Source organism: Electrona antarctica (assembly GCF_951216825.1).
Source record: "Electrona antarctica genome assembly, chromosome: 6".
NCBI lineage: Eukaryota > Metazoa > Chordata > Actinopteri > Myctophiformes > Myctophidae > Electrona > Electrona antarctica.
The window spans coordinates 49,682,888-49,709,590 of record NC_136811.1 but is presented as its reverse complement, the minus strand read 5'-3'; positions in this window follow the sequence as shown (position 1 = coordinate 49,709,590).

Below are 26,703 nucleotides of genomic sequence, written 5' to 3'. Positions count from 1 at the left end.
GTACTGTACTTATGTACTGTACTTAGTTCTGAAGTAGTATTTGTACTTTACTTGAGTATTTCCAATATCCAATTTCTACTATTAGCTGTTCACAGACGGACGGAAGGACGGACACACACACACACACACACACACGGACGGAGTGCAAAACATACTCTCTCCCCATGCTTTCGGCCTGGTGGAGACAATAAACAAACAATTCACATAGCAGATACCAAAGTACAAAGGTACACATAACCATTAAAGTGCAGGCGTTAAAGTGCTATGCGATAGGTCATAGAAAGTGCATGTGCATATCATTAGGCACGAGACCAATACAGTGAAAAGTGCTTATCATAAGCACTTTTTACTTTTTACCACTACATTCAGGTGTCCATTCAATGAAAAGGTTTTGGCCAGACTTTAGACTTCATTTTATGTCATTAGTAAAGAAAACAAAATAGTTAGTTTAAACAAGCATATGTCGACTCAAGACATGCTCCATATATGGCCAGTGCACGCGACCTCACCCTTTAGGGCGAGGTCGCTTCTCGCCCTCAGCCGTCTTACTGGTATTAAAGTGTATCTCTGGGCCACCAATTTACAGTTCATAGTGTTAATTTAACTCTGACTGTATACAAATGAAATCACATGGACCAGTAAGGGCCATAGAGCACCGAAGTCCTGACGTCACTGTCAGTAGAGGGTGCCAGTCCACAGGTTTGTGTACTTTTTATTTGCATTGAAATCCCCATAGAGGGACTTTAGATCTCTTCACATAAGAACTAAACTGATCACCCCTAAACAATCCGTCATTTACCTGGGGACAGAACCCCCTCAATGATCGCTGCATGCGTTTTCCCGCCCTCCACATTGAGAACCACTGGTCCGCACTATGTGGATAATTTAGACCATCTTTGCTTGATAAAAAAGATTAAATTATGTTTTGATTTGACTGTCTAGTCCTGTAATAATTTATTATGTGGTGCCACAGGTCGCATATCGCTCAATCACACAGTGGAGAAAGCTCAAAAGGGAACACCAGATTGTGGAAGCAATTTGTGAAACCTGACGACACACACATACATAATTAAACATGATTTCCAGCCCTTGAAAGTCCTTGATGCGTCAAGTCCAGTAAAAAGAAAGCGGCCTGTGTAGGTGTCGCATGCAAGTCCCCTCTAAGGGTTGACGCTACATGTGACGCGAGGTCAAGGGTTAAGAGACTCTCGGAGCCACATGGAGTATTCCTCAACCGCCGAGCGCCGGGTGGAGAGGCGTGACAAACTTAATTTATCCCGGTGTCATCTCGCTCAAGGTCGGCCGCTTTAACTGATTGGCTCCGGCACACGGGAGAGACGGAAATTGGGTGATTCCTGAATGAAATGAGGCCAGTAACCATGAATATGAAGGCAAAGAAAGACAAAAACAAAATAAAACCTCGCCTGACTATAACTCTGCCATCGTTGACACACGTCTGGCGGTGGGAGGGGTTCGCTAGTTACCATTCCTGAGACGTAGAGGGACAAAGTGACTGGCAGCCCTTGTTTTGTGACCGTCCCTTCGCGGTGAGGGACGTTTACAAGGTCCAGGGCTTTATATGACAGTCTTACCATGGGCACTTAGGCCCGCCTGCTGACTCAGCCAGACAGCAAAACAACAGCAACTAGACAAATGAGCCGTCCTCTACGAGGACCTTCACTCATAGCGGATCTGAGGATACGTTTGTCCGGGACGAGCCCTCCATCGCTATGGCAAGTTCAGTAAATTGGCTGGGCCAATCACAATGGATGATTACAGGCCTGATATGCTGTAACATGGTACACTAGGAGGCCGTTATGTCAGGCCAGTTTAAAGGTATATTCAGTGATTTGACTTAATTCAAATATCACTTATTTTTTCTTTTTTTCTGGATAATTATCCCTACTATAGAGTGTGCTGACCATATAAGGAGTTCCTCCCTGTCCCCAGTGAGCCCCTGGGGTCAAAAAAACCCAGTTTCAGTTTTGGTGGCGGGTGGCAAAGCCTTCATCCAATCAGGATGAGAGGGGCCTTCCTCCAATCATGATCGAGTGGGGGCGGGCCTTGGTGCACATGCTGTTGGCCTGTTGCACTTCCCCCCACTGTAGAGCGTGCATGTGCACATTTTGTTACCGGGGCGGACTGGGTGGTTTTCCAAATCACCCAAATCACTGAATGCTCCTTTAAACACGTAGTGGAACTATGTGGCATGCACACAAAACCAAGTACCACCTTAACCCAGGGGTCTTCAAGGTTTTTTCATCCCAAGGACCCCCAAGCTGAGAGAAAGATGAAGCAGGGACCTGCACTACATATTGAATACAATTGTGTTGCAGATTCATAGATTGACTATAGTTTGACAATATCATCAGTGTTGTGTTGGATTCATGTGTATTTTCACACATTTAACCAGCTAATAAACTGTCAATACTTGGTAACCTTGACCTTTCACTCTGTACTAGGTCCGCTCTTTTTTCCCTGTACACCAAACCTCATGCTGCGAGGCGTTGTGAGCTTGTAGATCTGCTATTTTTGGCTAAAGTTCTCCTCAGAATAGGGAAGCTAGGGTTCAATTGGTTAATGTAAAAAAGAAAATCCAATCACACAAATATTTGGTGGCAAATTCAATTTTCCCATCTCTTTTGTACATAGTGTTTGTATTTGTTGATGACATGTATACCGGGAATTGTGTTAATCTTGTATGCTATGTTGATGAATTGAATACACATAGACCTGTACGTGCCCGTCACAGTCGGCCACCGGCCTACTTGGGAACGATGCAACTTGGTAACCTAATGATATACATTGCCATAGCACCCGTTTTAACTGTCAGCCGGTGTCCCACATGGAGATCTGTGTATGTGCCTGTGTGTGTGTGTGTGTGTGTGTGTGTGTGTGTGACTGTGTGTGTGTGAAGACTGCAAACTGAAAAGTGTACTTGGCAATCAATAGGCCTATCTCACAGCCCGCTTTCCACGCCCACTTCCGGTAAATAGTGGTGTCTTTAACATTAGCATTTACACGTTTTCTTCTCTGGAGAATCTAAGTACATTTTCTAATGTAAAAATGTGACAGACCAATATTAGTATGAAGCAAACAAGATGGTAAATCAGCTCGAACAGATAGAACAAACCTTACCTTGAGAAAACAAAAGTTGTAGACTTAAATTACCTCTGTAGCGTCTATGGTGTGACGTCACGCTATCACCACTAACCCCGAAAGGGGGCGTATTAAGGGGGGCGGGGAAATTCTGTGAGATAGGCTTATTGGGCCCACTGGCAGAGCCTGATTGGTTGAGCCTCAATTGGCTGAGGCAAAGGCTGGAAATTGGTGAAAGGAGTTGGCCTCATTAGGCCCACTGGCAGAGCCTGACCAGAGCCTTTTGTGGTGGTTCTGGAGAACCGTGGGTCTGACCGACTCGATACCTGGCACTGCACTCCCCACAGGGAGTGCAGTGTGCAGAGTGCAGAGTGCGTGTGTCGAATGTGAAGTCGGTGGGTCAAACGGTTCTCGAGTTACGTGCATTACAACCGTACACACACGCACACACGTACGCACCCACACAGAGACGTGGCGCATTTATAGTAGGATACTGTAGGACTACAAGGTTTTTGGCTTTAACATCTTACTGTACCACGTGCTGTTTACATTTCTGACAAATAAAGTACATGAATCAATCTAGGACTAATGCCATGTAGGACCAACTGTATACGAGTGCTGTCCCCTCACAGCTAGAAGGGCCTGGGTTTGATTCCCACCGGGGACGCTGGGGGCGTGTCCTCTCCTCCGCGTCATCAGCGCCCATACCCTAGGTGGTAAGAAGAGGCCTGCTCACAAAAACATTTCCAAAAATGTGTTTTGCAAAAATCCACCTGTTGGTTTTTCACGTAAATTGCATGCTCCGTTCATGATTTGAGGCTTTTTGTTCAAAACGGGCCAATCCTGCAAACTTTGAAAGCCAATGTTAGCCAATTAGGATGGAATCTGAAATATCGTACAGATTAGTCTTGAACACATGACTATAGAGATAGTGTGTAACGATTTGCGAGATGCAGAATCTGGAGGAGTAATATCAAAAGTCGGCCTCCTGGTGGCGCTATAACAGGCCGTTCTGTAAAAGTTGGGGCAGAGGTTCATCGTTTGCATCCAGGGAGTGTATGTGACTGTGTGCACAATTTGGCATCGACCGGGTTAACGGTGCCGGAGATTAGCTGGTAACAGACGGACGGACGTACGGACGGACGGACGGACACACACACACACTAGGGGTGTGCTGAAATATCGATATGGCGATATATATCGATACGTCCTCCCGCGATAAATAATCGATATCGATTATTAAAATATCGATATCGGAAATTTGAAATGTTCATAATGAAGTGATGAACAACATGTTTAGTTAAGGAGGAAATGACAGCTAAAATAAAGCAAATCCCACTCAGATTCCACAGCAACCAGAAGTACTGAATTACTGGATGGTGATTTGTCCAAAGTCTCCAAACAGCTTTGTGGGAATACAAAATGCTGCATTTTGTATTTTGTAGTTGCAGATATCGTGATATATCGTTGATGAAATTTCATACAATATATCGATATATCGCAAATATCGCAATATATCGAATATCGTGATATTATCGTTATCGAGGGCCTAATATCGCGATATATATCGTATCGTGAGGAACCCATATCGTCCCACCCCTAACACACACACACACACACGGAGTGCAAAACATACTCTCTCCCCATGCCTTCGGCCTGGTGGAGACAATGACTGTGTTAGAATGTTAGATTACATTCCCAGTAGCATGTAGTACTAACTGACCTTGGGATCTGTACTACAGTACATATAGCGGTCAGACTCCACCTGGCACCTGACTGCTGAGACCTGTTTCTATTTATTTATTTATTTATATGTGTGTGTGTGTGTGTGTGTGTGTGTGTGTGTGTGTGTGTGTGTGTGTGTGTGTGTGTGTGTGTGTGTGTGTGTGTGTGTGTGTGTGTGTGTGTGTACAGTGTGTACAGTGTGTGTGTGTGTGTGTGTGTGTGTGTGTGTGTGTGTGTGTGTGTGTGTACAGTGTGTGTGTGTGTGTGTGTGTGTGTGTGTGTGTGTGTGTGTGTGTGTGTGTGTGTGTGTGTGTGTGTGTGTACAGTGTGTGTGTGTGTGTGTGTGTGTGTGTGTGTGTGTGTGTGTGTGTGTGTGTGTGTGTACAGTGTGTGTGTGTGTGTGTGTGTGTGTGTGTGTGTGTGTGTGTGTGTGTGTGTGTGTGTGTGTGTGTGTGTGTGTGTGTGTGTACAGTGTGTGTGTGTGTGTGTGTGTGTGTGTGTGTGTGTGTGTGTGTGTGTGTGTGTACAGTGTGTGTGTGTGTGTGTGTGTGTGTGTGTGTGTACAGTGTGTGTGTGTGTGTGTGTGTGCGCGCGTGTGCGCGTATATGTACAGTATATGAGAGAGAGAGAGAGAGAGAGAGAGAGAGAGCGCGCAGTGGCCATGTCTCACTATCTCTACATCTTTATCTCTCTGTCTGTTACTTGTTTCTGTTGCAGGACCTCATCATTTACTTCCCACTCGGTGCAGTTTAGATTAACAGGGACTGTGTGTGAATGTGTAAAAGAACCAATTTGTGCACATAGTGCATGGGCTCAACCACAGGGCGGCAAACACTGTCAGTCCTGTGCGCTCCTTTGTGCCACCAACAATTCCCAACTTAGAGTAAACAACAGCCTGGAAAGAGCAGACACAAAATGACAAACAACACAATATGGAACTCAAATCCATAAGTAAAACATAAAAAAACGTATAGTATATAAGATTGTATGTCAGTTTTTTTCATGACATTTTCTCAGTGTTTGAGAAAGGAGAGAGGCCGCACAGCTCGTAGTCACGATGCCATCACATTTGTATTTTTCCAACGTTTCGGCAACAAGTTGCCTTCTTCAGGGAATGACCATTCCCTATTCCCTATTCCCCATTCCCTTCCAACGTTTCGGGAACTTGTTGCCGAAACGTTGGAAAAATAAAAATGTGATGGCATCGTGACTACGAGCTGTGTTGTTTGTTCGATGTTCTCAGTGTTTACCACATCTTCAACGACCCGTGCAGTGAAATACATCCATGAGTGCTTGTCGAAACAATGTGGGCGGCCTCATACATTGGAGTTGGTTGCATATTTGATAACAGTGAATTATGTACAGTGCAAAACAACAATTTGAAGAATTATTGTGCATTACAGGAACCTCTGTTCCCTTCCCATCACTGTGACATGTTGTTGCTTACATGCCACGGTCACACAAAGAGCGCGGGCAAACATTGTAATAACATGCTTTCACATCATCGTTACTATAGAAACAATCCCATCTCATCTCTTATCATGAATCGTGTGGCGGGGGAGAGACATGTTTTTTACAGACATACAGAGCTAGCGGTAGCACTTAATAAAGCCACTGTGAAGTGCAAATTGAACAGAGAAAATTTCCTGTAAAGTACGGCACCCTGTGTGACCCTTACAAACATCCTCTCCACCGAAGGAATGGAACATTTGTGTTTATATGGACTATATCATCCTCGATTGTTTTAAACATGCACGTCTGAGCACCCCCAATCGACTTGTATTACCGTTAAGTGCCGAGCATTGCTTTTAGTTGTTTTTTTTCCCTCCGCGGTTTTATTGCTGTTTTTATATCTACTCTTTTCAATTCAATCTGCGCGGCTCATTCCCCCCACATTGGCCATGTAGTTTCCCCTACCTTAGATTCACTCAGCTCAATCACTTCAGCCCTGATGGCAATCATCAGGGTGCTCATTTTAACAAGCGGGGAAACTGCGCTGGCTGTGAATGGCTTTAGACGAGGAACAGCCTTTTAAAGGTACAGGTCTCACCGCGGCCGCGGTCAACCCGACAGGAACCCGTGCTCTCCGTTCGCCCTGTGAGGTTTACAAAAACAAAAAAAGAGTACTTGCTGGTACCTTCATTAACATGGAAATTCAGGAGGCCCCCGTAAGTGCATCTTCGCGTCGTTATGGACTCAAGACCGCTTTTTACACATTATGTTAACGAAGCATGAAAATGACAAAAGAAAGAGGAACAACACATTTAGTGGTGGCAGACAGAAGAAAACAGTCCCGTGTATCACCGCAGCGATACTACTAACATAGTTGGAGACTGTAGACTTGTGAAGTCCCTGCTTAATTTATCCACTCTCCGTCCTGTAAACAGAATCACATGCCCAGAAATTGTAGATCTACAAGTTCCCAATGTGTCGTGTTGTGAGCTTGTAGAGCTATTTTCAATGGGTGACTCCGTTGTGCGAGAAATGATAAACCAGGCTTAAAGGGTAAGACCACTTTTTTAGAGGTTTGGGTTGTTTTCTTACCTTATTATGGTCAAACTAGTCCATTCCATGAGTTATTTCGCTCCGTTGTGTTGTTTATTAGAAATTTGAGAAATAAAAAAAGTCGCTCATTGACTTCCATTGTAACAGGGAAACAGCTCTCAAAGTCAGTCTTTTAGCACATGAACCAACGCAACAAAAGCTGATTCTGACAGTTTATGACACCAGGAAAACTCATACGGTTTGAACGACCCCCGAAAATGCTTTGGCAACGTCTCGGGACCCCCGCCCCGCCCCCTCCCGACCCCCAATATAAATTGACTGCTACAATAACCTTAAACCATTTTGGGCGGGAACCCCTTTTGGTGTTTTAAGCATTGTTATAATTTAGCTAATTAAAAATAGCAGATCTACAAGCTCATAGCGCGCCACCGAGTGGCGCGCTACGAGCTTGTAGGTCTGCTATTTTTGAAAAATCGTAAAAAATAAAATAAAAAAATAAATCTTTTTTTTTTTTTTTTTTTTTTAAATAATTTGGGGACCCCCTAAAATAATTTGGCGACCCCCCGAGGGGTCGCGACCCACGGGTTGAGAACCCCTGACCTAAGGCAGAGAAAAGCCTGGTCACAACAAACCTAAGGCAGAGAAAAGCCTGGTCACAACCTAAGGCAGAGAAAAGCCTGCATGTCACAACCTAAGGCAGAGAAGGTATCGGTGTTGGGCCGGAACATTCGGCAGATGTATTTTCCCCCCGATACCATATTTTTAGACCAATCACAGCACTTGAATGTAAACAGTTTTGTAAAAGCATCTGTAAAGAACGTCATTTCATTGAGCGGTATACTTCCGCCAAAATCCTGCTACTTCCGCCGATACACTATATACTACAGTGTAGGTCTTGCCCAGCGTGTCATGCAAGGCACCAACCTGCTAATCGGGTGGAGTTGGGGGTTTATGTGCCTTGCTCAAGGACACTTGGACACTAAGGCCTGACTCACACCTTCGCAACAGATTGATGTATAGCTGATGCATGAGACTTATTGACTGATGCAAGCTCACAATGCATTTCCAATGGGAGTCACATGGTTTGACACAACATTTGTGTTGTATGAGGGGGTGGGGGGCAGTCGAAACACAGCCGAAAGCCGTACAACACAAATGTTGTGTCAAACCATGTGACTTCCATTGGAAATGCATTGCGAGCTTGCATCAGTAAACAAGTCTCATGCATCTAGCATCCAACAATGTTGTATGCTAGATGCGAAGGTGTGAGTCAGGCCTAAGCCCTGGAGGAGCCAGGGTTCAAACTGGTTGCTCTACCTACTGAGCCACTGCCACCATGTACAGTACATTACAGTAAAGAAAAAAACACAATGCACTTAGTGCATATAAAACATTTTGTGCGGTTGAGGCATTTTACATTATATAGTCACATTAAAAGAAATGCAAGAAAACACCCACAATGCACAGGAGCCTAGTGAAAATGTAACAGTCTGCCATGGGGAAGAAAGAAAACAATTTGTCATACTTGGAGAAAACAAATCCCCATCTTAACTCATCAGAGCATTATTTAGACCAGGATTTATACAATTTCAAGTTCTTCCTCCAAGTGATCCTTGGTTGTGTGTGTGTGTGTGTGTGTGTGTGTGTGTGTGTGGTGTGTGTGTGTGTGTGTGTGTGTGTGTGTGTGTGTGTGTGTGTGTGTGTGTGTGTGTGTGCATTGTCGAAAACCAGAGTTATACGATAACGTTACAAGCTCCCAAAGCATCATGCTGTGATGAATCGGGCGCTTATAGATCGTCTATTTTCGGGCGTGCGACACTGGCATGCAACCAAGTATAAATCAGGCTTCACATCGTCTTTCCTGTAGGGTGCAGATAAGATTATCACACGATCACCATCGCCATAATTACGTGCGGATTTCTGGAGATTGCAAGAGTGGACATCTCTTGCTCTGCAGACACGTTATCAGCAGATTATCGCAGTGTAATCACGCAGCTAAGGCCTCTCTCCGAGGGGAGAGATCTCAGCAGAATGAAAAAACTAAACAAAAAACAAAACAACAAAAAGTCAAAAACAACCTTCTCGGGGGGTACTTTGTCTAGAGGAGAATGAAACGAACACTTGGCCCGTGAGTATAGTGAATCCCTCATTGTCACTGGCACTGAATTCATCTCAGTATGTTCATCTCTGGCGCCTCCCTTTCCTTGTAGACACGGCGCTCGCGGCGGAGTTCTCCTGTCACGTGCTCAGCAGGGGGGCCCGGGGGACGCATTATCTTCCTCACATAGCTGAATGTCTCCAATCTCTTTCACTTTGAATTAAACATCACAGCGAGCAGAGTGACACCGCCGAGAAGAGTGTGAGAATAATACAAATCCGCCGATAATTGTTTAACTCCTCTTTTAATTTGCATGAGGAGAAGGAGGAGGCGGCTGGCGGCACGATTGTACTTTAATAACTTTCTCAGCCCCGCTGGAGAGGTGCGATGGGATCTCCCCATTATGGACGGTCGAAGCCACGTACTCCACCCCCCCCCCCCCCCCACACACACACACACACACACACCTTCTTTACATTCTCAAAACCCATTTATATGCAGATGATGTCCATCCTGTATCTCCCTCTGTCATAATTGGGCCGACAATCTGTAAAGGAGCAGAGTGCACATCACTGTTCTTATCGCCGGCTGCATGTGCGTGCGCGTGTGGCAACGTGTATTTATGTTTCTTTTTTATCCTAGCCATTGAGAGATACGCCTCACCCAAGGAGGGCCCTCGTCTCACTCTGAGGTCCCTGAGAGGCAGGCTATAGGGAGGCGGCTTGGAATCGCAAAGCAGGCACGTCAGGTCTTCATTTGAAAACTAAGGGTATCTCTCTCTCTCTCTCTCTCTCGCTTCATTCTCCTTTTTTAACTCCCCATTGCCGTTTAGTCCTCGAGAGGCGACCATCCAAATATCTGTCCAAGATACAGTATCTGTTTAGCCTTCCCCTCCCCCATGGTTTCATTGTTTCATTTGTATCCCTAATCCCCTCCGCCCCACACCTCCCCACACCCTGACTATTGATCTATTATCAGAAGCATCCATTTCATTTCTGGCACGGACAGCTCCTTAATATATGACCTCCTCTGCAACAAGGTTGTGGTGTCTTATCAGGAGGAGGGGGGGGGGGCATCCAGCCCCCTCTACCAGGATGCCGGCCGCATGAGGCCTCTCTCAGCCAGATTTTAATTTGTCTGAAATTGTTGTCAAATTTCTCTTCTATTTTTTCCCCTCCTTTTCAAGGTTCGATATCACTTACGCAGACGTTTCAGAGCTGCCGTCGGGGAAATCAATAGAAGTTAAGCCGTCTTCACTAAAGGACACGAACGGCGGCTCAATAGGATACAGCGGCAGGCCGCGGCGTGCGGTACGGCGCCGGAGGACGACATCACCTCCTACACCGAGCTCTTAATAAACAGCCTTTCTGTCTATCTCAGAGAGAATCTTAAGTCCTATCACAGCCCTGGTTCGGTGCTCCTAAGACCAGAGTAACCTTCACAGCAGCACAGCCCCTGCTATTGTGGGTTAAGGCAGTTATAGAAGTCCTCAGTCCTCAGTTATAGAAGATTTCAGGGCAATTTTGAAAGAAAGCAGTGTTACACATCCTTTAATGGATGGTGTCTGTCAGGGCATTCCACATTTTGGTGGCAGAGCAGTTTGTTCTAAATGTGGGTCATGGTTTGATTGATTTATTAGATCCCCATTAGCTTGCTGTACATGACAGCAGCTACTCTTCCTAGGGTTTCAAAACCATCATCATGTCATTACATACACCAGTCATACAACACAACAATACAATACAACACAATTCAGTCTTCACATTGACATCAAAACAAATACTATATTATAGAGCGTCGCAGTCCTGCCCCCTTTCATGACGACGCCAGGCCCAGGAAATGATACCCAATGCATTTTTCCCATAGACATTTCAAAAAGTATTTATTTAAAGACGGTTACGCCGCGGACAAAGCCAACTCGAGTCGTGACAACTCATGACAACACAAACAATATTTTGGACCAAACAAATAATTACAAAGAAGAAAAACAACAACAAAGGTGTTGTAACCTGCCGTTTTTTTCTTCTTTCTAATTAATTGTTCGGCCCAAAGAAATGTGTTTGTTGTCATGATTTGTCACGACAAGAGTTGGCTTTGTCCGCGGCGTAAACGTCTCTAAATAAATACTTTCTGAAATGTCTATGAGGAAAATGAACGGAGAATAATTTCCTGGGCCCTGGTAGGGGGCGGGACTGCGACGCTCTAAATCGGGATCTATATAGCTCATATTCTCATACATCTCCTGTGTGAACAAAAACAACTTTAACTTTTTCTTAAAACTCATATAGCCACTCTCAGCAATCAAAGAAATAGGTAATGAGTTCCATGTCACCATTAATGCTCTGTTATGGACTGTTCTTTTGTTCTTTTCTTCATTTTATTCTACATGAAGGGAGCAGGAACTGACCCTCTGATGACTGCCTAGTGAAATAATGATGTGTATCTGAGAACAATGATAAATTATTATAAATTATTAATACTGTATAAATAATGATACTGTAAATGATGGTGGTACCACCAGGTCATGGTCGCTCCTCCTGGGAATGTCATCTAACATACAGGGAGCTCTTAGTCAGTTCCAATAAGTTGTTCAGAGACTTCAGACACTGTACACTGCCACCATAAAATGTCTGAAACATCCATCACATACTTTACTGACAATATAAGACGTTTACCAATCATTAGTCTCTCTCTCGAGACAGACTAATTCAAAGGAAAGGTGGGCGCTGTTTCTCCTTTATTTGCTGATGGGTTCTCAGATTGGCCAATCATATAATTATGTGCCACGCTTAGTTGTTGTAAGGAAGTTCTCTAGCGCCTGGACTCGCATCCTGAAGTGCAATACACTGAACCATGATGGCGCACGCACGCACGCACACACGCACGCACGCACGCACACACGCACGCACACACGCACACACGCGCACACACACACACACACACACACACACACACACACACTACAGTAAGTGACTAGACACGAACACAAAGCTCAAGGGAGTGAGGCAGTATCGTCAAGTGCAAAGTGTTTCCCATTATTGCGATGTTACAACGAACACAGAAAGCTCCCTGGTTGCTTTGTGTAGTGGAATGAGGCGCCGACTGCAATCAGAGGTGTTTTGTCATGTCTCGATACTGTACTGCATCTTATTGAGGCTGGCTGACTGGTGACAGCGAAGCTGCTTTGCATATTACGAATGGACCGTTGCCACACTATTGCATGGCTACAGCTCTGAGCCGGGGGAGTTTGATTCTCAATAATTTACAGTGCAATTAATGTTTCATGCATGTGAACTGTATACAAAGTGAGTTTGTCAGCAAACCAAAGCCGAAGTGTGTGTGTGTGTGTGGGGGGGGGGGGGGGGGGGGGGGGGGGGGGTCACAGCTTTTGCGTCATGTCAAGATTATATGAAAGTGCTTTTCGCCGGAGCTGGACGAATGCACGCTTTATTTCTAAGAGCAAGGAAAGATTTCAGAGGTGTACTTTTGCATTATTAAAATAAAAAAAGTGAGTGTGATTCAATTAAACATAAGCTTTTTCCTGTGTATGTCATAATGCTTACAAGGCGATACACAGTAAAGTCCTCAGAGATACGTAATTTGTAACTCTGAGAGTATTTCTATAAATGTGACCAATTTGGTTAGTACACCTATTCTCAAAAATATAATTAACACAGTTATTTGAAAACTTGAAATGGGACATAATGAGTACTTTTGGTACTTTAAGTACATTTTGATACGTTTGTACTTTTACTCAAGTACATTTTGAATTCCAGACTTCTACTTGTAACATAGTATTTCTACAGTATATTGCATTGTTGATATTTTACTTAAGTAAAAAATCAGACCTGTCTGAACTGAGTGGTGCTGTACTGTACTTGTGCTGTAGTACTGTACTGTACTGTACTGTAAAAGCCCTCCTCCCTGGCCTGTGTGCATGTGTGTGCTCGCGTGAGTGTGTGTGTGCGTGTGACGCTGCGCAACATTGCCATCCAGTGGTATTGCCGAGATGTTGCAGCTGTCCGTGCTTGGACGGACACGTACACATAGGGACAGTCTGACATAGCTGTCTATAGGAGTGGCTAGCGGGGTAGTGCCTTGACTGTAACGTAGTCTTCAGAACAACATGTGGCCCTCAATTCTCAGCGTATGGTTCTGCTGAAGAGATTCAGTGGATGCCGCTATGCTTACATACAGCCGAGCAGGAGGGTGGCAGTGTAACCGGAGTCTTATATGTGATCTGTGATAATTAGACACTGCACAGTTCCTTTTCAGATCAGGACAAGCTTCTTATATCTCTAGATTGGCGCTCTGCTGTTTTACATAGAATATAAAAAGTGCAGAGCTAAGTAGCATTCTTTGATGGTGTCACCTATACAAAAAAAAATAAAAAGTTCCCATCCCTCCCTGTGGCTGTTATGCTGTATGTGTTTGTGTACATCTCTTAAACTGCTAGGATTTTATTTCTCATTTTAGAAATGTATATCTGCCTCTGGGAAGAAATGAGGAGTGTTGTGCAATACGTAAATGAACTACAATGACCTAGTTCTGCTAAAACAGGCAGTTATGCACTAAGATGATTTGGGGATTATTCTTTTGACTCCATGGATTCCAGCATGTTTACAGATTAAGGGGATCATTTTCATTTCAAAATGCATCTCTGTTCTAAAGCGGCAATAATCCAAGATGTTCTTTTGACGCATTTCAGTGGTTTGATGATGAGTAAGATTGAGCTGGATGTTGTTTCTTGTTTTGTTTTTGTCTCCGGGTTTTCCCCCCATGTTGGTTGTTTCAAGGCTTGCAGACCCACTGCTGTGAATTCTCACTTATCAATCGCATAACGTCCTTTTAAACATCATGCACGCAAAAAATATGTTGTGGTAATTCACATTTGCACATGAACAGTGGAAGTAATGTCCCTTTCAAACGTAGAAATATATCATTTCCATAGTATATTTGCCCCTGCCACTCGGTCACATGTCAAGGGCTGTGATTCATTTCCTTGCATTTGGCAGTACTCAAATGTTTATCAAGTGGGATATGAATTTGCAAGGTATTAGTTTTAGTCTGGCAATCCATCAAGAGAACAATTTGATTTGCAAATTTAATGCAAATTTTCAGGAACTGCTGGCACGAAGCCATTATCAAATTCAGCCGAGCCAAGCCCTGTTCATATAATTGTCCTTGTCAATCTGTCGGATGATCTCGGATCATTTAGAAGTCTAGCGCGAAATTTGTGATGTTACTCTATTTAAGGTTTGCTCGTTTTTTTGCGTTGTGTGTCATAATGTTGATGTTCTCACACGTATTGTAATACCAAAAAGTGTGTGTGTGTGTGCGTGTGCGTGTGCGCGTGCACGTGCGCGCGTGCGTGCGTGCGCGCGCATTTGCTATACATTAACCACCGTTGAAAAGGGTAAAGAACGTAAGTGTATAAAAGCAGAAAAGGTTATTGTGTGGATGCTGTAAGATGGATACTGATGCGGTAGCACGATGCCCTGCATGTGTCCCACTTTCCCTGCCGTTAAGATAGAGACCTGTGGCTCCTCCTCTGGTATCTGGGATGACTGACGACAAGCAGATCCGGCAGTCTTCCCCGGGGGCCTAATCTTCTTATTGACCCACGCTGCTGGGCGTTTAGCTGCATCTACACCATTGATTGGTCGGCATTATGTTATCTTCTTGGCACAGCCGTGATGTGTCCTCCTCCACAAATTAACCACATGAACCCTATCGTCCCTATTCTGCGGCGACCGCAACGCAACGAGGCACGTTGGGTAACAGGTCATCTCGCCCCTTTGCCAACTCGCCCCCGCGGAAAGTGAAGACGGCTCGCCCCGGAATTTCAAAAAGTGAAGACTGCTCGCCCCCAAGCCGTGGATAGCTTGCCCCCAAAGCGTGGATATCTCGCCCCACAGCGTGGATATATCTCGGCAGGTTGCTATTTTCGCCAGAATATCGGATATATACATTGATTCATTGAAAAGATGCGTCCTGACATTGTCCTTCTAATGCTTAAGGGGGCCGTGATTTTTCCATTACTTTTTTCATTTATTTTGTATAGTTAGTTTATTTTATTTTAACCCATTTTGGGCGGGAACCCCTTTTGGTGTTAGCATTATGTTATGCTTTAGCTATTGAAAAATAGCAGATCTACAAGCTCATAGCGCGCCACCGAGTGGCGCGCTATGAGCTTGTAGATCTGCTATTTTTGAAAAATCGAAGAACGACTGACATAGAAACATAGCTTTTTCAGAAAACTGTCAGGATGTAGAAGACATTTTTAGAATATGATCTCAGGTCAAAATGGGTTAAAGTTGTTATGGAAACAAACAAACAAACAAACAAACATCATTGTCATTCCTTCCTTCTTTTGTCTGCGTGACTAGACTTACAGGTCTAGCAGTTTGTTAGTTAGTTGAGCAAAATGCCCTGCGGATCCCGCTAAGCTCAGAGGAGTGCCTCACCGACGAGACGACAGCCTGTCGTGTTGATTTGGCAGCGCTTGGATCCGTTTTGTGAACTGAACTTTGCAAAGATCCCAACAAAAGACAGACTGTGGTTAGTCACACTCCACCGTTCCCTGGAAAATTGGTTGGCACACTGCACTGGCTGAGTGGCAGGCGGGAAGGGGGGGGGGGGGGGGGGGGGGACCTCTATACTTGAAACCAAGTGAGCCATTCTCCATGGATGGGTGGGTAATGTCCATAAGGCAACACTCATCAATAATGCAGGGAGAACAGGCAGCCCAGTGGAGTTTAGTTGCCATAGAAAAAGTGTAGGTGTATATGCATATTCATGTTTATGACCGCACGCGCGCGCACGCACACGCACGCACACGCACACGCACACGCACACACACACACACACACACAGCCCTAAATCTATAATAGCATGGTCTCAACGACTTTTTGAATCCATACAAATGAAAGGTTGGAGGATTTGGAGAGGCAGAAGGAAAATGTCAAGTCACTTTTTATCCTGACATTACACGGTTGGTTGACATGATCATTGCATTTTAAATGTTCCCAAAAGACTTTCAACTATGTCATGATAGTGTTTGTCTGGGAAGTACTGGGAAGGGAAGTACTCCCGCCCACTGAAATGGGTCTGGTCCAAGAAGTAGGTGGCCGCCTTTTTAGGAGAACGGAAGCAGGTTGGAGTCTATTCATTCCAATGGAAGAGTGAAGTTTAACACAGCTTCTGAACCATTCTTTATTAGGCCATTTTGACCTGAGATCAGATTCTAAAAATGTCTTCTACATCCTGACAGTTTTCTGAAAAAGCTATGTTTCTATGTCAGTCGGTCTTCGATTTTTCAAAAATATCAGACCTACAAGCTCGTAGCACGCCACTCGGTGGCGCGCTATGAGCTGAAAAAAATGTCGTTTTTCTGAGAGACCAGTAAATATAAGACACTCGCAAGATTTTCACAAGATCATTTGTAGGATGTGTGTACCTGTTTGTGTACCTATTTGTGTTGCCTCTAGTGGCTCTAATTGGGATCATTCTCTAGTCTAAACAATGTCTTTCACATACAGTATATCAAAAGACTGTAGGGATTTAGAAGAGTGGTTCTCAAAAATATCAGAAATACATGTAACAGTGCGTCAATTTGTGCCTCGCTGTGAGCTTGTACATCTGCTATTTTTTAACATGAAAGTGTTAAAAATGTTGAATAATTTTACATTTCTTCTTTAAGCCTCAGGTCTGACACAGAAGCATGACTATGATCCCCTGCTGTAAATGGACAATGATGTGTGCCAATGATGTGCCAATGATGTGCCAATGTCCCACGACAACACATATTGAATATGTATGTACAGTTTCTCCTGCATCTCACTGATGTGATGTGTATGCATTCCATAATGTTTTGGTCGTGTTCTAGAATTCAAATTAAAGCTACAGTATGTAACTATCTTCTGTGTGCGATTGCAATGTTACTAATTCACTAACTAACTAACTAAGTCAAACATGTATGGTTATTTTAATACAATATATAACTTGCACAATTGGGATGGTTGTATTTGGTCTCCCTGCTCCCTCCCTTCTGTTGAGACATTTAGATTCATGTGTCTGGTTTTATGAGACTGGTTGACAAGTGGTACTGCCTGCATGTCAAAATTATATTCCTCCCAGGCGGGCTCTCTTAGCTCAGTGGTTAAACTTTCAGCAGTTGTGCAGGGGAACCAGGTTCAAATCCGGGGTGGAACAGGAAAGTTACAGAGAGTAGCTTTAGGTGCTGGTCCGTCAACAAACTGAACGGAAAGTTGTCGAGCTACAATTGAATTCTTTAACTTGTGTTAGAGCGCCACGCACACGTTCTCTCACACTCTGGAACAAGCTGTGCAAAGCCCGAAAGTCCTTCTACGGTTCATATAGTTGGCAATGACAAGATAAACGCATTCCCATCATAATTTATAATATTTTATTCATTTTTGGAGAGAATGACTCAAACAGAACGGGGATAATTTGAAAAATGAGAAGGGAGTCGGCCTCTTAGAGTGTAAGAATTAGGGTCCATCTTATTTGGTTTAATGTGTACACTTTCAGAGTTACAAATCTATACATTAACAGTACTGTGCAGGGTCTGGCTGAACTAGCCATGCATCGTTCCGTATCTACATTTATTTCCCCCCAAAAGTTCACTGCTGTAGTTGCAGTTTTTCATTTTTCATTCTTTAATTTTACTCTTGATCTTTATATTGCAGGAGGGCTCAAACTGCATCACAGTACCTTTACAGCACTGCATTAGAATGTGTTTGTTTAACCCATTTTGACCTGTGATCAGATTCTAAAAATGTCTTCTACATCCTGACAGTTTTCTGAAAAAGCTATGTTTCTATGTCAGTCGTTCTTCGATTTTTCAAAAATAGCAGACCTACAAGCTCGTAGCGCGCCACTCGGTGGCGCGCTATGAGCTTGTAGATCTGCTATTTTTCAATAGCTAAAGCATAACATAATGCTAACACCAAAAGGGGTCCCCGCCCAAAATGGGTTAAACCCTGCGCCTAAGGCTAGGTATGGTAAACTGAAGGCTTATGTGTGTCTGCTATGCTTAACGGCTGTGTAACCAGCAGCACTTGCTTCTATCAGCAGATCCAGGCACTCGTTTTAAAGCAGCTTCACTCATTAAACACATTTCACAGTTGTTTGCACTGGTGACACACTGCTGACAGCTTGTCCACGTTATGGATTTAAACAAAACCTCTGACAGCACCGCATTGTCACTGTCATTGTCATTTCATTAAAAAGCACAACTACAATATAGGATGAGGGAAAAAAACATAATTCTAAGAAGAATATGTTCTGTAGGAGAAAACTATCGCACACCTAGCAGTCAGGCGTATGCACAGGTGCGTAGGCCAGTGGACATCAATGAAAGCAATAAGGTACACACTGTGTATCTGCTCGGCACAAGAGTATTGTCTTATTTAATGAAAAAGAAGAAGATGTTCAAAGCTCAAATAAGACCATTTAGCTGTATAGGCATCAGAGAACCGCCTCAGTCTCCCGTGGAGGTGTGTCAATTAAGACATAAACGTAAATCTACATATATGCTTAAAGGGAAAACTACCTACGGTAGGGAGAACAAGCTATATGTAAATATGGATGAGAACGGCCTAAATTATAATTGGTTTAACTTGCTGTCATATACTGTGTGTATGTCCACCCCTAAAGCACTCACACTTACACTAGAGTCTACATGCTGAACCGAGAGAGAGAGAGAGAGAGAGAGAGAGAGAGAGAGAGAGAGAGATTGCATCCACAATGGTATATTTTTGGCCTTCAACTTAAATGCATTGTGTACGGTCAGCACCATGGACAGCTCCAAAAGCTGTGTTCCCAGTTCCCACTGGCAGCTACAGTATAAAGCTACAGGCTACCATTCATTGTCAATGGAAGCCAGTGACAGGAAGATACAGACCAAGGCCAACGTTTCTAGGCTATATATTTTTCTTGCTCGTCGGACACATGCTTGATGATGTCAATGTGCATGTTGATCAACATGAAAACAGATTTGCTGCATGGCTTTGCATCTCTGTATCTTTGCCAGTGTGAATGCAGCAAAGCAATCCCATAACTACTTAAGCTTTTCTTTTGTTTTACTCGCAACAATAGCTATACCATCTCACAGGGCATCACATTGTGACACACTGAGCTTGTAGATCTACTAATTTTGCAATATTTTTGAAATTCTTTTTTTTTTTTTTAATCTTTAATGGCATAAATGAATAAATAATATATATAATTTTTAAATAATGAACTGTCATTTTTGCTTTGGAATGAGGAGAACCCTCGTCCTTTTCAGCAGCTACTGGTGGTTCTGGGCTGGCTATATTAGTAGCATAATCTCTTGCCTGAAGAAGGACAATAAGGACAATAAGCCAGAAACCTATAACCTCAGTAAAACTATGTCTTCCCAGGAGCCAATCAGACACATGGTAAGGCGGGTCTATCCCAAAACGTTGGTGGGATTCATAATCACACTGCCGGGGGGTGCCCATAGAGTATACATAAGGATAGAGACTCATCTGGCGCGAAGCTCCGCCCCCTCCGCTATTCATGTCAATGGAAGTTGCTCAGTGGCGTTTTGAAGCACCCGGAAGGACCGTCTCAAAACGTCTACTTCCGCATTGGACCACCACATTTTGGTGGTCCAATGCGGAAGTGCAACCGAGCGCTCAATGTTAAAGCCCAGCTGCACGGTCATGAATCCACGGGTCCGCCTGTAGTCCCTCCTCTTACCACTAGGGCCCAGTGCTTCAACGTTGGAGCGCCTCACTGGCCCCTTGGTACCCCACCTCCATACCTCCCAGCATGCTTTGAGAGACTAAGACACAAACACATTTCCTGTGTGTAATTTCATCATGGCGGGGCATTGTTTCTCATTACAGTGCATTGTACACTCCAAAAGTGTATAATGCAAGTTATTCTTTTGTTTTACCGTAAGCCCTGAGAGAGTTAAAATTACCATAGCTCTCAGACTGAAACTGACCATTTTTACTGTGTAGGGCTTTTGTCTCTTCCGCCCTGATAGTCCCAATGAACTCACAGTGCCTGCGGTTATGCCCGCTGTCGCACTGGGCAACAGAGACCCCCTATGTACCTGTTAAAAATAGAATCAACACACACACACACACACACACACACACACACACACACACACACACACACACACACACACACACACACACACACACACACACACACACACACACACACACACACACACACACACACACACACACACACACACACACACACACACACACACAATACGGAGGTAGAGAGCAGAGGGAGGTGTGTATCATTGATATTATTTTGGAACACTGAGAAAGCGATTCAGTGCCCCTGGGGAGTCAAGTGGCATCGATAACAATCCCATTTGTGCCATCCCTCCATCTGCAGCGCAAAATGTGAAGGTTTTTTTTTGCGGTGGATATCTCTCCGTAAATGTATGGTGGCATCATCATAACCTTTATTTAAACTCGGAGTACAATTGAGGGGCAGGCCCTCATTTTCAATGTAGCCGAAATACAAAACACAAAAATCAACAACATACACAAATACAGCAATATCAAATATATGAATTGTAAAACAGAAAGTGTAAAAATAAAATAACTATAATAGATAGATGAGAATCAATTAAAACAGTTACATTGTTGAGTAAAAGTGCTAGAAATCATTTCCCTGAATTGACCTAGGGAAGGCAGTGATCTGATGTTTAGGGATTTTTGGAGTTCGTTCCAATCAAATGGAGCACTGACAGAAAAAGGTGCTATCCAATTCCCTCCCTGAGTTCATATTTATGGCATGGCACCCTAAAAGACTGCCTAGTCCCGTAATGTCAGACACACAGTGGGGAAGCGAGGGAGCGGATTTAGCGGATTGAGCGGAGTGTTGGAACAGATTCCTGGGCTAGAGGCATCTGGCGAAGCCTTCTGGGCCTTGTGTGCATAGTTGAAATGTTTGGCTTGCACCCCTCAACCACACATACAGTACGCATGACAATTAGGCCACATTTGGCACGTCAAATGCAAACATCAATCGTCACCTATTTTCTCCATTTATCCTGTTGGTTTCTGTAAATGTTTTCAGGGCATTTGTGTCTTTTCTTTATTTTATTTTGTGCCAATTCCCCCATGTGTAATAATGAATCCCTGTCACTGTCAACACCTACAGTTTTGGTAGGGTGTCTCCTCCGATAAATATGAACTCAGGGAGGGAATTGGATTGCAATATACAATTCCATCATACGTTTTTGGCAGGCCCCTGGGCTACAGCCCAGCCAGCCCAGTGCTAAATCCAGCGATGCATACACGCGGTTATCTGTGTTTTGGTCTACTGTGCAAGGTGTGTTGTATTACTGTTCCAAAAACCAATACAGTGCATGTCAAGTCTCAAAGACAAATCTCGACACACCTACACACAACCAGGCACACAAGGTAATTTCATATCTGTGTGCTCCTATCTGAGAGATTTGTTCCTTTGTCCTGCATCCCCCCTCCCCTATGACCCCCCCCTCCCCTCCTCACACACACATGGCATCCACCCCCACCACCCACGTGCAGTATTTTCCCACAAACACAAACGCAAGGAAACAGAATCAATTTCAGACAGTATTTCCCACTCGCCAAAAAGGTCGCAGAATGCGAGTTGGCCTGCTCTAACCCATTTTGGGCGGGAACCCCTTTTGGTGGTAGCATTATGTTATGATTTAGCTATTGAAAAATAGCAGATCTACAAGCTCATAGCGCGCCACCGAGTGGCGCGCTACGAGCTTGTAGGTCTGCTATTTTTGAAAAATCGAAGAACCACTGACATAGAAACATAGCTTTTTCAGAAAACCGTCATGATGTAGAAGACATTTTTAGAATCTGATCTCAGGTCTAAAATGGGCTAAAATAATATTACAGATGACAGTGGAAGAGAGTCAGGGGAATCATAATGAGCTCCCCGTCCTCACGAAGCTGCGGAGCGGGAAGGGGGCTGGTATCGATCTGTGTCAGCAATCCATGCATAGTGTGTTTGTTCTGTGGAAGAAAAGTTTGCATCCTCTTTTCTCCCTTTTGTCTCTTTTTCTGTCCTCTTTTGTTTTGTCCTTCAAAAAGCTGTGTGTAAAGAAACGGAGAGGGCTGGGTGGGTGCTGCTAATAGCGGAAGACCCATGGTTTGCGTTGCCAGCTTTTGTTATTTTCCCCATAGCCTTAACCCATTTTGGGCGGGAACCAAGGGGCCAGTGAGGCGCTCCAACGTTGACGCACTAGGCCCTAGTGGTAAGAGGAAGGACTGCAGGCGGACCCGTGCTTTAACACGTAGGACCATCACTCCCTACGTCACCCATACGTCACCCCGGACCTCAAATTTGAGGTCCGGAGGAGGTACTTCCGGCAGTCTTCCGGGTGCTTCAAAACGCCACTGAGCAACTTCATCGAAATGAATAGCTTGGGGGCGGGGCTAGTGCTCCAGTTCGGTCTCTATCCTTTATATACTCTATGGCGGGAACGCCTTTTGGTGTTAGCATTATGTTATGCTTTAGCTATTGAAAAATAGCAGATCTACAAGCTCATAGCGCGCCACCGAGTGGCGCGCTACGAGCTTGTAGGTCTGCTATTTTTGAAGAATCGTGAAAAGTGACATGTGTTTGAGAACGACTGACATAGAAAAACATAGCTTTTTCAAGAAAACAGTCAGGATTTAGAAGACATTTGCAGAATCGTTCCCAGGTCAAAATGGGTTAAAGTGTCTGTTATAGCAGTGGTTTTCAACCCCTTTCACATCAAGGCCAGTTATTTGTTCTGCACTTGAGCCACGGACCGGATGCACCTGATGATATTTAGTCCCTCACTTGAGCCACGGACCTGATGCACCTGATGATATTTAGTCCCTCACTTGAGCCACGGACCTGATGCACCTGATGATATTTAGTCTCTCACTTGAGCCACGGACCGGATGCACCTGAGGATATTTAGTCTCTCACTTGAGCCACGGACCGGATGCACCTGAGGATATTTAGTCTCTCAGACCAAACACTAAAGAATATTCTGTTATCGTTGTTGGATAAGATTTTGTCCACAATTCCATGCTGCATTGATGTTGGCACCATAGGAGAGATAACAGGCAAACGTTAATCAAAATAACAATTCTTCTACATTTTCTAATTTTGTAGACTTCTTGTAAATTAACTTAAGTAATGCAGATGTTTAGCAATAATTTAACTCTTAACGCTTTGCAACCATTGGTTGAAAAGCATGAAACCAAATGGACCCGTGAGGGTCCATTTGGTTTCATTTTACACTCTCAAGAGTTAAATATTTATAAGGGTCCATTTGGTTACCAACATTCCATAATTTAGCTGGGGACCACCCGGAACCCCCCTGGTTGAAAAGCACTGTGTTATTGGGTGTCCGGGTTGTGCTGACATATCATTCCTGTCCACTACCATCACGTGCTGCACCTCAAAATACATAAGAAAAAACTAACAAAACAAAACAATTGAATAAAAAACAATATAAGATGGTATAGGTACTGGTAGTGTGGTGGTCAGACGCAGTGAATCCAGCTCACTTTGTTGTTTCGATTATGTGTTATTTCGCATTTAGTTTTAATTATTTCATTTGTCCGTTTTCGTTTCGTTCGAATTGCACACAAAGTTGTGCTCACAAAATTCTGGGCATGGAATTCAGAGGATTGTAATATAGGATGGAGCAGTGTCGCCATGTCTGCTTGTCATAAGCGACTTTGGGCTTGTTTTTTTGTAAAGTTGCTTAGAAATATTGGTAGTTGGGGGCTGGTTTTTTGGGGGGCTTGTTTTCAAAGACCTGGTTGCTCATTTCTCTAGTCTCAGCGGTGGAGGACAGGAACTCCACCGCCACCCAAGTGCCCCTCTGTTTTACTCCTACTCTGTGCGTACTTTACAGAAACTAACAAGTCTTCCTGCCTAATAGCAAGGACTGTCTAAAGAGGACGAGACGCGAAGACCGTACGGGCGACTCCATGGTGCTCCATGGAAGGAAAGAAACATGCACAGTTGAGACCAGGAAGTTGTACATGCACAAATTTGGGCATGTACAACTTCCTGGTCTCAACTGCGCATGTTTCTTTCCTTCCATGGAGCACCATGGAGCAACATGGCGTCGCCCGTACGGTCTTCGCGTCTCGTCCACTTTAGACAGTCCTTGCCTAATAGTATAGGCCAGTGGTTCCCAAAGTGGGGTCCGGGGACCCCCTGGGGTCCTTGAAGGAGTTCCAGGGGGTCCCCAGCTAAATGATAGTTTGGAACCAAATGGACCCTTATGGTTTCCCTGGCACAAACTGGGACAAAAGAAAGGGAAATAAAAACAACAAAAACTAAATAAACATATATATCGGTATTGGTATCGGCTAAAAATATATTATAAACATCTGTATCGGCCAAGAATTTCCATATCGGTGCATCCCTAGTTCATTTAGAGCAAAACTAGACTTCAGGTTTGATTTGAGGTTTACTTGAGGTAAAACAGGTCTTGAAAGTCACAGCCTTTTAGCACACAAACTAAAGCTAATTATACATGTGTGTTCAATCTCAATAAAAGACCACTTTGAAAAACGCTGGTGTGGTTTTAGGCCTGTGGTGAGTTATGCATTTAAGTATAGTTGAATTTCTATGTTCTCAAATGTTTATTTCCATATTATAGCCATTGCCTGCAAGGTGAGGCGGAGACTGGTCTTGTGGGATTTAATTAAATGCATTTTATTTAATTATATTCTTATCTTCTTTTTTCCATGTAAGGCTGCTCCGTTTGAGAATAAATAAATAATTTGTTTAAAAAAGAATAAGTCCCATGCAAATCACAGCACTTTGTAGATGAAATCCTTTGACATTGTTGTGAGCAGAGCATTAGATAACATGATACTATTAATATGCAGCTCTCTTTCAACAATAAATAGAAGATCATTCACAAACGGTTAGTTAATGTATCATTCATTACTTGTTAAATCTTTGGTTAATGATTTCACACTATATGCCTTATAATTTGTATAAATAATGAATAGATCATGAACAAGCTGTTAGTAAACTACTAACAGTACGTGAGTACTTGATTGAGGGAGGTACAGTAGGGCTTGCCAGCTGGTGCTCTTGTTAGGTATGAAAGTCTAGGGCTGAGCTCACACGGTTAATGCAGTGATTTTTGTTGTGAGTGTCATGGCCGCCCAATGCATTTCCAATGGAGGTCACATGGTCTGTTGTATGGCTTTCAGCTGTGTTTCGACTGCGCCCCTCCCCCTCACACAACACAATGTTGTGTCAAACCATGTGACTCCCATTGGAAATGCATTGGGGCGGCCATGACACTACCCAACGAGCATAGAGCATTGCATTAACCGTGTGAGCTCAGCCTTAGTGAACCCAAATGCAGACTCAAGTTCAAAAACACAAAGATGTATTACCAGCCCAGAGCACAACCAAAATACAAAAATGCAAAAGCAGGCAAAAACTCAAAACAAGGTATAGGCAAACTTGAGGCCTAGGCGTAGGCTGGTAGCAAAGAGGCAAAGTCCAGGACAAGGCACAGGTTCTGGAGCAAGAGAAACACAGCAAGGATCTGACAAACACTGAAGTGCAGAGCAGAGCTTAAATAGGGCTCCACCCGATTACTAAAGGGCTGCAGCTGAGGAGCCGCACCCCTGTCTACAGTCTCCCAATCACAACAGACTTAGAGATTAGGAAGATGTAGATGGCACTGGCATGTGAGCCAATGTAACAGCTCTATGGTTCAGTGGTACTCAAAGTTATTAAATGTTACCATGCCTGAATAATTAATGAATCAATGCTGGCTCAACATAATATCAATGATTAATGTGACATTTGAATTTGAATTTCATTGTACATACATTTTCCCCCAGGGTCTATTTCAAGATAGACTTTTAAATCAAAACATATTTTAAGTGATGGAAGAAGTTGATTTTAACACTGAAATGGAAGGAATCCACGGAAATCAAACAAACTATGCTATGCTTTTGACAGTGACTTAACAGTTTGACTGCGGAACACGCTAAACCAGTCTTTTTTCCCATTGTCTTTCCCTGCGGAACACGCTATACCCGACTTTTGTTTTGACGTTTTTTGATAACTTTAAAGACATACAGGGTTTCCGTCAGACATCCGTGACATGTCACACGTTTGGATCACGTGACCGGAAAAAAAACACTGACGCTCGATTCCTAAGGCTTCTGGGAAACCGAGGCTCAATGCATTGCCTACGGTGTCTACGGTGCCTACGGTGCGTGGCG